General features: G+C 40.5%; 1 protein-coding gene and 1 long non-coding RNA gene across 40 annotated transcripts in view; both read right to left on the reverse strand.

The window, feature by feature from the left end:
* NRXN3 (neurexin 3) overlaps positions 1 to 18,366 on the reverse strand; it is a 1,699,208-nt gene that overhangs the window by 908,017 nt on the left and 772,825 nt on the right. The gene's annotated exons all lie outside the window — the stretch shown is intronic.
* Positions 238 to 16,121, reverse strand: LOC116557656. Its single transcript, XR_004271633.1, has 3 exons — positions 16,110 to 16,121; positions 13,591 to 13,595; positions 238 to 961 (listed from the first exon to the last, which is right to left on the reverse strand). It is a non-coding gene; the product is annotated as an uncharacterized LOC116557656 (long non-coding RNA).

Raw genomic sequence — 18,366 nt, forward strand, 5'->3', positions numbered from 1 at the left:
TCTTGTGATCTTGGCCTCCCAGGTTCAAGTGGTTCTCCTGCCTCGGCCTCCCAAGTAACTGGAACTACAACTACAGGCACATGCCACCAGGCCCGGCTAATTTTTTGTATTTTTCCTAGAGACAGGTTTCACTGTGTAAGCCAGGTGGTCTGAATCTGCTGACATCGTGATCCACCTGCCTCGGCCTCCCAAAGTGCTGGGATTACAAGTGTGAGCCACTAAGCCCGGTGGAGATACTTTTTTTTTTAGCAGTGATCTTGCTTCTTTTCTTCAGGCTTTTCCTGTTAGCTTTCTTTAGGCACCTTCAAATTTCACCCGACTCACTGAACCCCTCCTCAGGACCCTGCCTCTTTCCCTTGCTTTCTCCCTTCATCTTGACACTTTAGAGTGTCCTACCAGGGTGGTCCTCCCCCCACCCAGACTTCAAAGAATCCCCTCATTACTGCTGCTGAGCCCAGGTTCCTCTGCCCTCCCAGCCCTCCCCACCAACCTTTTAGCAGCTAGTTATTTTCCCTGCTGTTCTAGTTGGTTAATAATCTGCAAATCGCCAGGCATAAGGAACTTTTTTCAGTCTCTTTATCACCATGAAGCTTGAGCAACCACTCCCATCTTCAGTGTCTCATGGCTGTCTCACGGTTTTCCCACATGTATGAACTTTCATGAGCAACCTCTCCTCACTGCCTCTTCCCCTGTCTACCACTTAATTCTGGGGTTCCCCAAAGTTCCAGCATCTCATTTCCTTCTCTACACATCGGTTGCTCCCTGAACTATCATCATATGACTTCAATTTAATTTTTGATTTGTCTTTCTTTCTTTCCTCAGCTCTGTTTTTCTATTTCAAATTTCTTCTAGGGTATCTCTCAGACATCTCCTATTTTCCCAGCCCTCCCTCTCTTCCAATCTCTCTCTTAAGGTCATCCGCTCAGAATATTAAATTTTTTTGTTTCTTTCCCTTTTTTAGCTGCCGTATAATCATTGCACCTCTTTACAGGGTAGGCAAAGATGTTTTGATACATATAATATATATTGATCAGATCAGGGTGATTAGCATATTCATCATCTCAAATATTCATCATTTATTTGTTTGGGGAGCATTTAATACGTAATATGTTCCTTCTAGGCATTTGTAACTGTATTTTATTGTTAACTATAATCATCCTGCAGCCCTGTAGAGCACTAGCACTTATGTTTTCTATCTAGCTGTAACTTTCTATCTTTTATCGAAATCTCTCCCTGCCCCCATTTCCCCCCTCCCCTTTCCAGCCTCTAGTATCCTCTGTTCTACGTTTTATTTCTATGAGGCCAACTTTTCTGTTCCTTTCTATATGTTCCTAGTACTAATCCCCCATTATGATATATTAGGCAAATTTTTAGGTCCCCACCCTACTTGAATAAATCATTTCAAATACATATTTCAATGAACTTTTTTATTTCTGTTTTTCCAAATCTTTCATTTCTGACACATGGGCTCTAGATGCTCTTCAGCTCTGAAACACTCACTGCAGCTCCCAAAGCTGAAGGTAAAGCCTCAGTGTCAAGATAGGAAGAGTTAAGAGTCAGACACAGGGCTTCTGAAGGTTATAGGTAAGACTAGGGTGAATCAAGACTGGACTTTGAAAGGCTGGTAAGAAGCAGGTTCGTGGAGAGGAAGAAAGGGAAGTACTTGGGAGGTTTGAAGGATGTATGGTGAATCCATACTTTAAGGGAAGAACTCTGTGGTCTATATTCCGTTAGGGTAACTCTTCTTACGTTGGCTCCAGAGCCTACACTGAGCTACTCTGCCATGTTGGCTCTTCACCACACTTTCCACTAAGATGACCTATCATCTCCAACCCAACATTGGTCTACTGTGGTCAGCACACAGTCTCACAGTTCTCTCTACTCTCTGGCCTAGAAGCAAGCTTTTTCAGATCTTCTAAGATTCTAAATGATGAGTCTTCTCTACACCCCTTGTGCTGATGGTGGTTCTTTTAAAATACAAGCACTGAAATAGGGTCCTTCCCACTTCAGAGGTTATCTGGACAATCCCAGAGATGGCACAGGGGTGCTAGAGAGAATGGCTGTGGAAGAACAGTGGAGATAATGAGGCATAAAGTCATTGCTATACTTTGTACTGGGGCTTAAGATTTAATCTTCAGAATACTGGGAAGTAAGCATTGTTATCCCATTTTACAGGATGACAGCAGAAAGAAAGAAGGATGTGAAGTTATCTTGGCCAAGGGTAAATAGCTAATAAGTAGAGCCAAAGCCAGACTTATCTGATTTATAAAACCTGCCTTCTGGATGGATGATGAATGTGAGTGATGGGTAGGACTCCAGATCAGACCTCCATAACCAGTGGTGCTTCTGAGGGAGGAGTGAAGGTTTGGGGAAAACAAACTTGTAGAATAAATAGAAGTGCTTCTTGAAACTGATTCTTAAGACTGGGTAAGAATGGAGGTGGCTGGCTGAGGCAGCAGGGGAATTTCAAGAAGCCCCATGAGTAAGGACAGGTGAATCCCTGCTGGTCCTAGATCATGCCACTGGAGGAGGGGACATTTGTATATGGGGATAGTTGATTATGCAGTGAGTTTATACTGACTGGGATCAGCCTGTAATGTCTGTGAGAATTCAGTGTTCCCCACTTCCCCCACTTAGATGCAGGGTGGGTCATCCTGGTCTCAATAACCTGACTTTCTACTTCTCATTGATTTTGAGGTGATGCTGGCTATGAACTCCCCAAGGCCAGGAATTGTGTCTATTCTTTTTTTCATAATTGAATCCAAGGCCTAGACATGGTAGTTACTTGACATGCATTTATATGAATGTATTTAAATGCAGCTTATGGACTTTAAAATTCAAATTGTGAATTGACCGCCATCCCCTAACACAGAAACAGGGAGAAAATGTGGTTATGCGGTTACTACAACTGATTATCCTGTTTGAGGCTACATATGCTCCTACTGAATCATAATCCTAGCTACCATTTATGCAGGGTTGTGGTCTGATCCAGTTTCCTTGGGACCAGTGGAAGACAAGTTTGAATTCACAGCTTGATACACTTTAGGTGCCCAACAGATCAGCACTGCTTGCTGCTATTAAAAACTTACAAAAGCATAGTTAAGTGATTTATAAAAATCTAGTAATAGGAGTATATGGTAGTTGGGGGAAAACATTCAAGGGAAGAAATGAAGGGAAAATATCCCATATAAACTGAATTTCTTTTTTTCTTTCTTTTTTTGAGACAAAGTTTCACTCACATTGCCCAGGCTGGAGTTCAATGGCACAATCTTGGCTCACTGCAACCTCCACCTCCCTGTTCCAGCAACTCTCCTGCCTTGGCCTCCCAAATAGCTGGTATTACAGGCATGCACTACCACGCCTCGATAATTGTTTGTATTTAGTAGAGACAGGGTTTCACCATGTTGCTCAGGCTGGTCTGGAACTCCTGACCTCAGGTGATCCACCCAACTCGGCCTCCTAAAGTGCCGGGATTACAGGAGTGAGTCACCATGCCCGCCTATAAACTGAATTTCTAAATGACAATTATAAAAGCCATTCTATTCAAGGAACAAATGTCTGCCAAATTGTTATACAGTAATATTTATTTGTTATTAAGTACTCATTAACTCAACAACTCATCAAATATTTACTGCTTATTTACAACACACAGGGCGTTGACTAGTGGCTGGAGATAAAAGGAAAAATATATTATGATCCCTGGATCAGAGTTACTTAGAGTCTAATGGAGTAGAAAGTGACATAAAAATGTAAGACATTGTTAAGTGCTTTAAAACTAGTATGCATTCTTTACATTATACCTCAGGAACACAGTAAAAGAGAGAAGATATTTGGGAGTGTATGTGTGCATGTACACATGCACATTTTGGTCTGAGTTTGGGGTTAGGTAGAGGTGTATAGATATCTATACCCTGTATAGATATTAAGAGAGCATGCAAGTTCAGTGAATGTTGAGTAGTTCCATGTGGCAGGGAAGTAGAGGGCATTTTTATGAAAGGTAGGGAATGAGTCTAAAAAGGTAGCCAGGAGGGGATTGTAAGAACCTGCTTATAAGAACCTGCTGTGCTGAAAACTTTATATTTTATCTTCTAGACGAAAAAGAACTCTTAAAATATCCTAAACAGGCTGTAATATGTGTTTGCTGCATTATTTAAGATTATTTGATTTTGTTATAGCAAGCAACAAAAAGTTGGATACAACTTATAGAACGGGTTAAAGTATACGGAGCACACTGGTCATCTCTGAGACCTGTGAGACATGCAGAAAACAAAGAGGGCACATGTGTGTTGAACATAGATAAAAAGGATGATACAAGAGAGTTACTTGCCCATGGAAAGGGATGAAAGTACAGAGTAAATCTTAAATATCTGTAAAGCTCAGACCATGTCTGGTTGACACCTGTCATCCTAAATTGGTCAACCCATTGGTGACACCCATTTTGGTCCTATCCTGGCCTCACATTTGCCCTGGTTGATACATAGAGATAAAACATGTATCTGGTCAGCAGGTTAATTGGCAAGTGATAGCTATGGCTAAACGTACTTGCCCTTGTGTCTCTCCAGTAGGGCAGTGGTGTAATAGTACCAGTGTTTCCAAGCTGTTGTATTCCCTTCTTAATCTCAACTCTAGCTGTTGTAACTACTTCATCAGCAGGGAAGGCTGATATGGCAGAGAGCGAACCAAGGAAGATGAACATTGTATAACCCAGGATTCAGATATGGTAGTCTTTCTATCCCACTTGCACACTCTCCAGTGCTCATTGACCCAATCTCTTTCCCCTTAATTTATGCTTAAAGTGTACTTTAAGTTGATTTAATAAATAATTTCTAATTTCACATCTTAGCTTAGTCTATGAAACTTTTCTTTCCATGACCTCTGGGGCAGCCCACTTGAATGTACTTGGAGTGTCAAGTTGATTTTCTGTATGCTGCTGGGAATGTCAGATTATGGTCTTAGAAAAATCACTCTGGAACTTTAAATATGATGTCTATATGGCTGGGGAGTGGATCTGGAAGTAGAGGGACCAATTCCTGACTTCCTCTTACAGCCAAAGATGTGCAACATATATTTCAAAAAGAAGGTTTACACAAGATTTAGAAGCTCCAAGCACACAGAAGAGAAAATGTCCTGAAGAACCAAATTCTTGATTGTTAAACTAAGATAAACTCAACTTTTAAAAGTTTACAAAGTTGGTGCAAAAACTGCCTAGAGGGAAAAAAAAATCCTAAAGTCAAATAAAAAAAGATTAAGATTTCGCCACATCCACGTAGGATTATCCAAACTTCCTGGTGCACTGATGGTGTCAGGAGAGTTTGCAGAGATAACAGCCCACCATGATTACAACATAATTCTATAATCTCTCATGTGGCCCAATAGGGTGCCCATAAGACCGAAGCCAGCAAACTAAAAACACCAGGTAAAGGAAATAGCTGAACAATCAAGCAAATGCCTCACAATAAGTAGAGAGCCAGCAGGGTGTGAGAAAGGACATAGGATTTTGAGTGAGCCAGACATGGCTTCAAATTTCTGCTCCAGTAGGTCCTAGCGGTGTGACCTTGGACAGACACCTAAATATATCTCAGCCTCAGTCTCTCCAAGTAGCAAAATGGAAAGACTAATAGTCACTTTAATCAAGGGGATATGGTGAGGAATAAATGAGCTAACATAGAGAACGTGTCAAGCACGGGCTCTCCTCTTTTTCATCCTTTCCATATTTAATTCCGTGAGGATTAATAAATGAATGATTAGCAACTCATATCATGGCTATTCCAACAGCCTACCCAGATGCCAACAAGAATTACTTGTTTAAATGTAACTGTTTTCTCTGTTTCTGGCTTATACCAATGTTAAAGACATATTCCTTTAAGCAACTTAATGCTAGTAGGTTGCTAAGGTAACTTCCCTAGAAATAAGCAAGGCCAGCATTGGGTCACTTGTGTTTTACGCAGTCAGGTTTTTGAGAAGCACCAGTAAATATTCCTTTCAAGGGAACATTGTCCGACCATAAGTTGTGAAATGTTTTAAGCAGCATACATATTCCTGTAACAGTAAACTCAACCTTAAAACTGCTGTGTGAAGTCAGTGTCACTTACACAGTACTAAGAAATGGAGAATTTCCTGGTGATAGCTTCCACTTCAAAGTCTATCATATTCTCATTAAACATCCTTCTAATTTTTTCCTGCATTTCTTTTTAAAAATGATGATTTTGAACCTAACTAAATACACTCTATTACTGTTAGATTTTTGAAATGGAGAACACAAATTTGGGAAGGCAAATTATATAATGTTCAATTTAGAAGGGGAATTTACCCAAAACAAGAACACTGCCAATAACAATTACTTGTCAAAAAAAATTAAATAAAAAAGGTTGAGATTTCTCCACTTCCACAAAGGATTATCCAAACTTTCTGGTGCACTGACGGTGTATATTCCATTTTTTTTTCCAGAAATTGAAAAAGATGTATTAAAATATTCACAAAAATACAACTGAAGAACAAAAAATAATAATGAGCTTGATTGTTTTTCCCTAGCTGGTACAATTTCACTGAAAAATGACAGAGTTTGTAATTTCAATCTCTAAGTAACGCCTTATGTGTGCTCCCATACAGAATTAGCACATAACTTTATGAGGACTTGTTTTGCCAGAGCGAAGACATGGAGAGGGCAGATCTGCCCTTTGGGCAACCCTAGTTCGTTATCTGCAGCCAGGCAAGGAGTGCTGAGGCACAGAAAAAAGGGGGGGCAAAAGGGTCGCAGGAGGGGGTGTGCAGGGCATGGGAAGAGGCCCGTCTCAGTGAGCAGCTTCCTTCAGGGAAACCTGTCCTGGCAGAGCACCATCCTGGTAGAGTGCCATGCTGGCAGCTGCCCTTGCCTAAGGAGAAGGTTGGTGAGAACTGGTGAGGATTCTCTGCCAGAATGCCAGGGCACTGACAGAGTTTGAGGTGTCTGGTTGGGCAGGAGACCAAGAAGTCAGGCTGGGGAAGGAGGTGGTGAGGGAGGAAAAGGCCTCCAGGTGTCATTCAAGTGAGTGGTCCTATAGCCCCAGCATCACCAACACATGGTCCCAGCACCACAAGAAGTAGTAGTGAGGGCTCTTGCTCTTGATGAGCACAATTTCTCCACTACTGCTTATAGGACTATTTGACCAGGGAGCCCCTACTGCTTCAAAGAGGGTTGCAATACTTAGAAAAGCAATGTATTTTAGCATCACTAGAGGCATCACCTACAGCAAGGATGGGATATGTCAATTTATATACCACTAACATACTGCCTGAATAAGTTTAGGTACCACCAAAACATTTATAGACTGAGCCTGTAAAATGGAGATCAGAGAAACTCTATACATTTTTTTAATCTTTTTTCTTTTCTTTTTTTTTTTTTTTTTGAGACAGAATCTCACTCTGTTGCACAGGCTGGAGTGCAATGGCACAATCTTGGCTCACTACAACCTCCGCCTCTTGGGTTCAAGAGATTCTCCTGCCTCAGTCTCCCAAGTAGCTGGGATTACAGATGCCTGCCACCACACCCAACTACTTTTTGTATTTTTAGTAGAGACGGGGTTTCACCATGCTGGCCAGGCTGGTCTCAAACTCCTGACCTAAGGTGATACACCTGCCTTGGCCTCCCAAAGTGCAGAGATTACAAGCGTGAGCCACCATGCCCAGCTGAGAGATTCTAGTAATTTAAACAGTGCCTTGAACATGGTTAAGTCCGGCCATGCTGTCTTTGATGAGAGACCAAAGGCACAACAAGGTTAAGATTCTTAGAACTAGCAACAGAGTGAGAACCCTGAACTGTGGAATTTACTTCAATGATCTTTATGAAGACACAAGTAACTCTCCAGGCTAACTGTGGCTGAGACTACAGGAACACCTGATGCTCAATGTTTTCCATGTATTCTTTTAAATTGAAGTACAACTGACATATGATAAACTGCACATATTTAAGGTGTACAATTTTATAAGCTTTGATACATGAGTAGACCCATTAAAACACCAACAGAATCAAGATAAGCAATATACACATTATTCTCAAAAGTTTTCTCATGGTTCTTTGTAATTCCCTTCCTCTCCCTGTTCCTCAAGCAGCCAGAGATCTGTTTTCTGTCACTAGAGATTAGTTTGCACTTTTTAGATTTATATAAATGAAACCATATAATACGTACTCTTTTTTTTTTTCTGGCATCTTTTATTGTGAAAATCATCCTTGTTTTTCCATAGTTCCTTGGTGAGTTCCAATAAATGGTTATTTACGAAAAGAGGTGGTGGGAAATATTTCTCCTGCTAATAGTAGTTTGCAGGTCTGTACTTTAGTTCTAGGGCCCATATGCATAACTCCTATGCTATTCCACATGCAGCAGAGGCAAAATATAACCAATGCTCAGAAGACGAACCACAGTGGTATGGCGTGTGTGTTTGCGTGCATTGGGGAGGAGAGGGATTATGAGCTCTGAAGTGAGCTAAGGTAGGACACACAGATGGACTGTATGTAATGCTAAGGAATTGGACCTTGTCCTGTGAGCAATGATGAATCTTCGGAAAGCTGAATTCAAAAGAACATGAAGTAGATTACATGAAGACCAGAACAGAAAAAGCATAGAAAGTCCACTGAACTTACTTAAGAAAGAGGCAAATCAATCCTGAATTCAAAATACTCTATAGCAGAGAGAAATGAATGAAAGGTATGAATAGAAGAGACGGTTGAGGGGACCCCCTGAATGATGGGAACGGAGGATGGAGGGACAGAGTTGAGGATCACTTACAGTTTTCCAGCCTGGAGAACTTGGTGTTGCTACTTAATTTAGATGAAACGAGGAAAAGAAAAGCTGGGTTAGAGAAAGAAACACCTATTAGCTCTATTTTAAACATCCTGAGTTTGAGTTGGTAGGAGAATCTTTGGTATCTGACAGGTCCACATCTGTGGATTCAACCAGCTCTAGATTTAAAATATTCCCAAAAGCTTGCCTCTGTGCTAAACACATGCAGAATTTTTCCCTTGTCATTATTCCCTAAACAGTAACAACTATGTACATAGCATTTTCATCGTATTATGTATTCTAAGTAATCTAGAGATGATTTTACAGCATGTGAGAGGATGGGCATAGGTTATATGCAAATACTATGCCATTTTGTCAGGGACTTAAGCATCCTCAAATTTTGGTCCCTTTGAAGTCCTGGAACCAATCCCCTGGAGATACCAAGGGATGGCTGTACACAAGGAAATGACTAGCAGATTTTCAGAAATGTGGACCTAGAATTCCAGAGCCAGATCTAGCAGGTTGAGGCCGCATAATACATCTTCACATACATATATCCACAGCCCTTTGAGTCAAATAAATTGGGTTTTCATTGGTCACTGTCATCTACAAACTACTACAACCTCCCAGTGACAAAATGAGCTGAGACCATGATGTCATGGAAGCTATGTTTGATGTTTTTCAAATTCTAGTCATAATTCAGTGCCAGAAATTGATAAGGCACTGTAGCCCCTGAGCCACAGTGACCTATTCAACTTCTCCCACATGCCTGGGAGCCATTTCCATTGGCCCAGGGAGGTGAGTGAACACATAAGCCCATTGTCTTTTTCTTCTTCTTCTTCTTCTTCTTTTTTCTTTAGATGGAGTTTCACTCTTGTTGCCCAGGCTGGAGTGCAATGGCATGACCTCAGCTTACCGCAACCTCTGCCTCCCAGATTCAAGCAATTCTCCTGCCTCAGCCTCCTGAGTAGCAGGAATTACAGGTATGCACCACCACACCTGGATACTTTTTTGTATATTTAGTAGAGACGGGGTTTCTTCATATTGGTCAGGCTCGTCTCGAACTCCTGACCTTGTGATCTGCCTGCCTCGGTTTCCCAAAGTGCTGGGATTACAGGCATGAGCCACTATGCCCGGCCTGTCTTTTTCTTCTTAAAGAGCGCCCTTGGGTATCACCATCAGGGAGACCTGTTGCTTCTGGTTGAGGCGCCTGGAATAAAGGCATCGGTACAAGAGTTGGAGCTGTCGTGGTTTGCGAATCTGTCCAGCAATCTGCCTTCCTCCTGGGAAATGGCACTCTTGCTGGGCCCATAGGGGAGACCTGAAAATGCTTTAGAGCATCATGTGTGCCAGGACGTCCCCTGGGTTCTCTTCATCCATGTCTCCTTCTGGTCATGCTTAGATGTCTGACTGAGCTGGAGGCACTGCCTGAGAAATTGACAGTTTCCTTTAATGAAAGCTTGGAAAGCTCTCGTGTTTAAAAATCCCTCATGGCATATAAAGAATAAGACTTAATAGAAATAGACTGCTGAGAGACGATAAATTTAGCAAGATCTCTATTCTAGAGCCAAAGTTCAGTGTTTTGGTTTTGTTGTTGTCGTTGTTTTCTTGTTCTCTGGTGCCCTCCTGTGTTCTGTTCTCAAATAACACTCAATTTACAAGACCCAACTAAGGTAAGCTCAAAGAACAGTAACTCTGATAGCAACAAAGGACTATATTACAACAACCCACAGCCTTCAGTATATTTCAACAAATGCATTTTCATATCAACAGTAGGTATTTACAAACAGCTGAAGATGGGTGGGTACCAGAAGCTGGGGTGGCTGGGTATAAGGAATGGAGATGTTGGTCAAGGGACATGTATTTTCAGTTAGATGGGAGAAATAATTTCAAGAGCTCTATTGTACAGCCTGGAGACTATAATGATGATATACGGTATTTTCCAAAAATGCTCAGAGTGGGTGTTAAATGTTCTCACCACAAAGACGGTAACTGTGAGGTGATGCATTTGTTAATTAGCTAAATTTAACCATTTCATTATGTGTGTTTTGAAGTGTCAATAACAAAATGGTTAAATCTAGCTTTGTAAATTATGATTAAATTAGCTAGATTTAACCATTTCGTTATCGACACTTCAAAGCATCATGTTGTATCATATAAATAGATGCAGGTTTATGTCAATAAAAAACTAAATTTGAAATAAAAGAGAAACTTTACCATTAAAAGCGGTTGCAGACAACCCCCAGTGTTTAGCACATTGCTTGCCAGAAGGCAGATGTTCAGAAAATTATCTGTCAAATAACTAAAGATCAGTTACCCACCGTGTTAAAGTAGGAACTATATTGTGCTTGCTGAAATATTCTATTACAGAAAATTCATAGAGAATTGCCAAATTGCTATGTTATCCTGGGTTATATTTACATCTACTTCATAAGTTAAAGCAATAACCATAAGAGAAGAGTCTAATGTTTATATTTTCATGCATTCTTCTATTCAAATATTTATTGACCTCCAACTATGAGCCATATTCTGTTTCAAGTGCCAGAAAATAAAAAAGGATGACTTTGCTCCTGCCCTCGGGAAACACACAATCTAGTGTTGGAGGCAGAGAAGTCATCCCTTTATTTCAGTACTAAGTGAAACCTGCCATGTGAGACAGGCATTGGGTGTCATAAACTCATGAAGGAGGAACAGGTGATGTAAATGGTGTTTCCTGCAAAATTTCAACTGCAAACATTGGAATTGGCTATGAGCTGTCTACTTGCCCGACACCTAGATTTTGAGCCCTACAGTGTGTGTTGTTATGTCATATTTGTATACTTCAACAACTCTAAGAACTCTGACTAGAACATAGAAGTTACCCTGGATTTTTAATAGATTCCCTGAAGTCCTCTTTATATTGGGTTCTAACTCATTGAACAATCACAAATACATATATAGGGCTGGAAGTGATACATGAAAAATACCCCTTTCCTTCTCCTAATTATTAGAAAGGTATACCTCAAGGCTAAGAATTAACGGCATCCGCTCTACACTTGCCTCCATAGTATAGCACAAATACATTGCGAAGTCCACACCCCACTGCTCTCCTACATTTCACCAATGTGCCCACTCCTTTTTTCTACCCTTAAGACATTTGTCTAATTCCCTGTGGCTTTATGTTTAGATTGCCATAGCACTCTTCTTGCAGGAGCTGTGTCATTCATTGATTTGGAATATTATATGCAATGCAATTAGACCCTGATCCCATAGCCACTATTTCAACTGTGATTATTAAACCTCATTCTGGAGAATTTCTTCCAGATTAAACACAAAAATTGGATCACTTACCAACAGGTCCTCCAGCTAACTAAAATCTAAGGCCTTACTCACTTGTGCTTGCTAGCATCTGACACAGAAAAATGAGAGTTCAAAAATATTATTGGGTTTGACCTGATCTAAGTGTGGATGACGAACTTTCCACCAGCCAGTGCCACAGAGCCGAACTCCCCGCCACCCCCTTCTATCCAATTCTCAAGCTCACACTCTCTAGTCTAGCCAAATGGTTTCCTTGGCTTTAGCAGCATAATTTATCTTTGCTTCCAAAAATTGGCTAGTGTAATTCAGTGTTCCTAAGGCAATCTCTTGTCATCTAATTGCAATATTACATGCCTTGCCCCTTTGGTACTGTAACTCAACCCCAGGTCTTCTGGGATATTTTCACTAAGAGCATGATCTGTAGCAAAGAGAACAGCTTTTTTGCAGAGTTAAGCATTGAACTTTTGTTCTAGTTCTACTTCTGCCCTTTTAGGTAAGGCACTTGACACTAAATATATGATTCTCAGGGTCCTCATCTGTAAAATGGGATGATTACCACCCATGGCTCAGAAACCCGCAGCAAGCATTCAATAAATGCTAGTTTCTTCTCCTTATTTCATCTCTCATAAAAGCCATCTATTTTTTTTAATGTAGTATCACAAAGTCCTATCATTATTGCATAGAAATTATATCCTTGTTTTATTTTTTATTATTTTCTAATCTCTTATTTCATCATTAAGGACAGAGAACACTATTGCTGTTAGGATGATATTTTAGGCCCTCAAATGCTGTTGATTCTTTAGACCACCACCCGCCCCAACCAACCTGCTCCCCAAATCCCAGTCTATAACCCCAAGGTCTTGACTTGTTTGAACAAAAATATCATTAGTGGCCGGGCGCGGTGGCTCAAGCCTGTAATCCCAGCACTTTGGGAGGCCGAGGCGGGTGGATCACGAGGTCAAGAGATCGAGACCATCCTGGTCAACATGGTGAAACCCCGTCTCTACTAAAACTACAAAAAATTAGCTGGGCATGGTGGTGCGTGCCTGTAGTCCCAGCTACTCAGGAGGCTGAGGCAGGAGAATTGCCTGAACCCAGGAGGCGGAGGTTGCAGTGAGCCGAGATGGCACCATTGCACTCCAGCCTGGGTAACAAGAGCGAAACTCCGTCTCAAAAAAAAAAAAAAAGAAAAAAAATATCATTAGTTCTGTAACCAAATAATCTGATAAATTACAAGAGTTGATTAATGCCGCCTTACAGTGAAGGATATTTAGAAAAAAATAGACAAATTATGTATGTTGTGAATCAGTGAAAGGATAAAAGCCAAAACTCTGAGTACATGATTCTTGATCACAACTTACTCATTGTATATCATTGATCTTGTTCAGGAAAACATTTTCCTTTTATTATTTTAAATATCAGGTCATCCAGACGCCTCTACCCTTTTCTTCTTTATAGTCAAAGTATGCGTGTATGAATTACCTCGGTTTCATACCATTTCCTGTGCAATGAGCAAAAAGAAAATTCTAAGTACTACACACCCTGGAGCTCTGTGACTATATTCAGAGAGAACCACCAGGACTTCTTGCTCTCAGAGGTAGATAAACCTAGAAGAGGGCTCACTACACCTTTCCACCTGTCACCACTACAGCCTGGCATGATGGAAACAGCCTTGGGGAAAAAAAGTTTGATTCAAATGCTGGCTCCGCACTTAGCAGCTGCATGCCTTCATGAATTGACATGAATTGACATACATTCTTTTTTTTTTTTTAAATAAAATTTATTTTAGTAACAATTATCCTTCAGCGTCAGAAATTTTAAGTATAGTTAAATATTCCCAGGGGAGACATTGTATCAATACCATTAAAGTAAACAAAAAATCTTACCATAAAATTTTTGGTTATGAGGCATTAGGATGATAATGATTATAAAGATGAAGTCAATCCACAATCCTATAACTGATACTTTTATGGACCTTTATTAGTTAAAGGTTTACTCTTGTATATTATCTCACTTTATTCTTATGCCAACTTGATATGTAGAGGTAGTTGTTCTTAGATACTTTTTTAAAATTACTTCTAAAAAATTTTTTTCTGAGACAGAGTCTAGCTCTCTTGCCCAGGCTGAAGTGCAGTGGTGCGATCTCAGCTCACTGCAACCGTTGCCTCCTGGGTTCTAGCGATTCTCTTTCCTCAGCCTCCTGAGTAGCTGGGATTGCATGCATGCGCCATCATGTTCAGCTAATTTTGGTATTTTTTTTCCCATTTATTTATTTTATTGCATTTTAGGTTTTGGGGTACATGTGAAGAACACGCAAAATTGTTGCATAGGTACACACGTGGCAGTGTGATTTGCTGCCTTCCTCCCCATCACCAACATCTGGCATTTCTCCCCTTGCTATCTCTCCCCAGCTCCCCACCCCCCACCATCCCTCCCCTATTTCCCCACAACTGACCCCAGTGTGTAGTGCTCCCCTTCCTGTGTCCATGTGTTCTCATTGTTCAACACCCACCTATGAGTGAGAACATGCGTGTTTGATCTTCTGCTCTTCTGTCAGTTTGCTGAGAATGATGGTTTCCAGGTTCATCCATGTCCCTACAAAGGACCCAAACTCATCGTTTTTGATGGCTGCATAATATTCCATAGTGTATATGTGCCACATTTTCCCTATCCAGTCTATCGTCGATGGGCATTTGGGTTGGTTCCAGGTCTTTGCTATTGTAAACAGTGCTGCAATGAACATTCGTGTGCACGTGTCCTCACAGTAGAACGATTTGTAATCCTTTGGATATATACCCAGTAATGGGATTGCTGGGTCAAATGGAATTTCTATTTCTAGGTCCTTGAGGAATCGCCACACTGTCTTCCACAATGTTTGAACTAATTTACACTCCCACCAACAGTGTAAAAGTGTTCCTATTTCTCCACATCCTCTCCAGCATCTGCTGTCTCCAGATTTCTTAATGATCGCCATTCTAACTGGCGTGAGATGGTATCTCAATGTGTTTTGATTTGCATTTCTCTGATGACCAGTGATGATGAGCATTTTTTCATATGTTTGTTGGCCTCATGTGACATACATTCTTTGAGCTCCAGGCTCCTCATCTGTAAAGCCACCTTCAGTGAAGATAAAAGTATATAAAAATCCCCTTCCTTCTTTCTTCCCTGCCTTAGCTGAAGTTAATTATTTGCCTGTCTTGGTGCAGCAATATCACTTTGTGCTATAATTCATCTGTTTACGTATCTATCTCTCCCACCGAACTTGAGAGTAGAAACCAAATCATATTTGTCTTAATCATAACAGACACTTAACAAATGCTTGTTAGAATCCTCCTTCTTAACATACCACATTATATTTAGGCAACAATGCTCCTAACTGAATTTTTTAAAATTTTAGCAAAGCCACAGAAAACCATTTACTTGTCACCTTAGTGTGCCAGGAATATGAATTTTCTTGTTAATCCACTTCACTTCTGTTTCATGATACTCTCTCTCAGCATCCTCATCAGACCATTTACTGAGGCATAGAAGCCTGGCTTTTTACGTTACAAACTTCATTCTTAACATCGACACGTCTCCTCCACTCACATAGGTCTATTACTTACAGACCGGCAGGGAACTCGAAGAGCTTTAACCTCAAAGAGTTTTAACAGGTATAAAAAAAGTTGGCTGGGTGTGGTGGCTCAAGCCTGTAATCCCAGCACTTTGGGAGGCCGAGGCGGGTGGATCACGAGGTCAAGAGATCGAGACCATCCTGGTCAACATGGTGAAACCCCGTCTCTACTAAAAATACAAAAAATTAGCTGGGCATGGTGGTGCGTGCCTGTAGTCCCAGCTACTCAGGAGGCTGAGGCAGGAGAATTGCTTGAACCCAGGAGGCGGAGGTTGCGGTGAGCCGAGATCGCGCCATTGCACTCCAGCCGGGTAAACATGAAGAAAACTCCGTTTTAAAAAAAAAAAAAAAAAAAAAAAAAAAAGCTGCCAGAATTTTCACACCCTGCAGTTATCTACAGCTGTTCATGCCATCTATTTAAAGAAGTTTTAAGGTAGGCTGACATTAATAATAATAACAATGAAAGCTAACATTTCTTGAAAACTTACAATGGTCTAGGAGCACTTGACAGGTGCTATTTCAGTTAAGTTTCACAAAAAATATCATGTTTTATCATCATACCTCCCTTGGACATGAGAAAATTGAAGTAACAAAATGTGTAATCATTTCCTTAAATTAAAAACTGTATGTAACAGTCTTCTCTTTCTATATTCAATGCTTCCTTCAGAAGCCCTTGTAAGGAAGGTCTGGTGATAACAAATTCCCTCTGCGTTTTCTTGTCTAAATACCATTCAATCCAGCAATCCCATTACTGGGTATATACCCAAAGGAATATAAATCATCCTATTATAAAGACACATGCATGTGTATGCTCATTGCAGTACTGTAAAATAATAAAGTCATGGAATCAACCCAAATGTCCGTTAATGATAGACTTGATAAAGCAAATGTGGTACATATACACCATTGAATACTATGCAGCCATAGAAAAGAATGAGATCATGTCGTTTACAGGAACACAGATAGAGCTGGAGGCCATTATCCTTAGCAAACTAATGCAGGAACAGAAAACTGAATACTGCATGTTCTTACTTATAAGTGGGAGCTAAGTGATGAGAACACATGAATAAATGGAGGGGAACAATACACAATGGGGCCTTTTGAAGAGTAGAGGGTAAGAGGAAGAAGAGGATCAGGAAAAATAATTAAAGGGTACTAGGCTTAATTCTTGGGTGATGACATAATCTGTATAACCCCCACGACACAAGTTTACCTATATAACAAACCTGCATGTGTACCCCTGAACTCAAAATAAAAATTAAAATAAAATAAAAAATCCCTGTAAGTAATAAAGTCAGAATTTGCTGGAGGAAGTCCTGCTCTGAAACCTGTAACTATCTTTGCCTGGGATTCCAGAAATTCTACTCAAGAGTCAAAACCCTGAACACTGTATGAAGTAACGGTGAGTACCACGTAGTGAAACATTTGCTGAAGACGCCAGCACTGTTTTGGCCGAGGGCAGCATTCACTTTCGTCCCTGCCATCCCTGGTGCACTAGAGGCTGCTGTGGTTGCCACTGTCACTACACTCTCTAATTGCAGGAGAAACATTCCTTCCTTTTTGCTCAGAGGAACCTCTCCTCCTTATGATTGTTCCCCAAGGCAGCCTCAGGATTTCCAAGTTACAGAATGTTCTGTAGCACCAGGAATCGTGATCTTGAGTGCCACGGGGAAAAGCACTGTCAGAGGCAGCTGGATTGTGGGCTCCACAAGGAAAGACTTAGTCTACCTTGTTGATCAGCACCCAACAGAGTACTTGGCATAGTCAGAATTCTGAAAAAAAAAAAAAATTTTTTTTTTTTTTTTTTGAGATAGGGTCTCACTCCTACACTCAGGCTGGAGTGTAGTGGCACAATCATGACTCACTACGGTCTTAACCACCTGGGCTCCAGAGATCCTCCCACTTCAGCCTCCAGAGTAGCTGGGACTACAGGTATGCATCACTATGCTTGGTTATTATATACATATATCTATTAACCACTACACAGTTGTGTGGGGAAAAAACCCACAAAGATGATTCAGGACAAGCAAGTTTGCATGCATCAAAGATAAGGGTCTCAATCTTATAGAAGAGGCACAGAAAGCTTAAATATATATATATATATATATATATATATATATATATATATATATATATATATGTGGAGACAGGATTTCACCATGTTGCCCAGGCTGGTCTTGAACTCTTAGGCTCAAACGATGAGCATACTTTGGCTTCCCAAAGTGCTGGCATTACAGGGGTGAGCCACTGCACTTGGCCAAAATTATGTTTTAAATGAACACTAACTACAGTAGTATCCTTTTATTTATTGTTTTGTTTTACAGAGTTTCAGTTCAAAAATATTAAATGGAATATTCCAGAAATATACAAGAGAGAGAAAAAGACCACATTCACATAACTGTTACTACAGGATATTTTTACAGTTGTTCCACTTTTAATTATTGTTTAACCATTACTCTGCCTAATTTATAAATTAAACTTTATCATAGGTATATGTAGGAAAAACAGTGGATATAGAGTCTGGTGCTGTCTGTGGTTTCAGGCACCCACTGGGGGTCTTGGAAGGTGTCTCTCATGCATAGGTGAGAACTACTGTACCTCTTTAAAAGAACACTTAATTTGGAGTCAAAAAGAGGTAGGTTCCAATTTCAGCTTTCCCACTTACTCTGTGGTCTGGAGAGTTTCCTCAGCTGTAAAAGG

The sequence above is a fragment of the Sapajus apella genome, unplaced genomic scaffold, assembly GCF_009761245.1.
Source record: "Sapajus apella isolate SASKATOON/1434 unplaced genomic scaffold, GSC_monkey_1.0 scaffold20, whole genome shotgun sequence".
Lineage (NCBI taxonomy): Eukaryota > Metazoa > Chordata > Mammalia > Primates > Cebidae > Sapajus > Sapajus apella.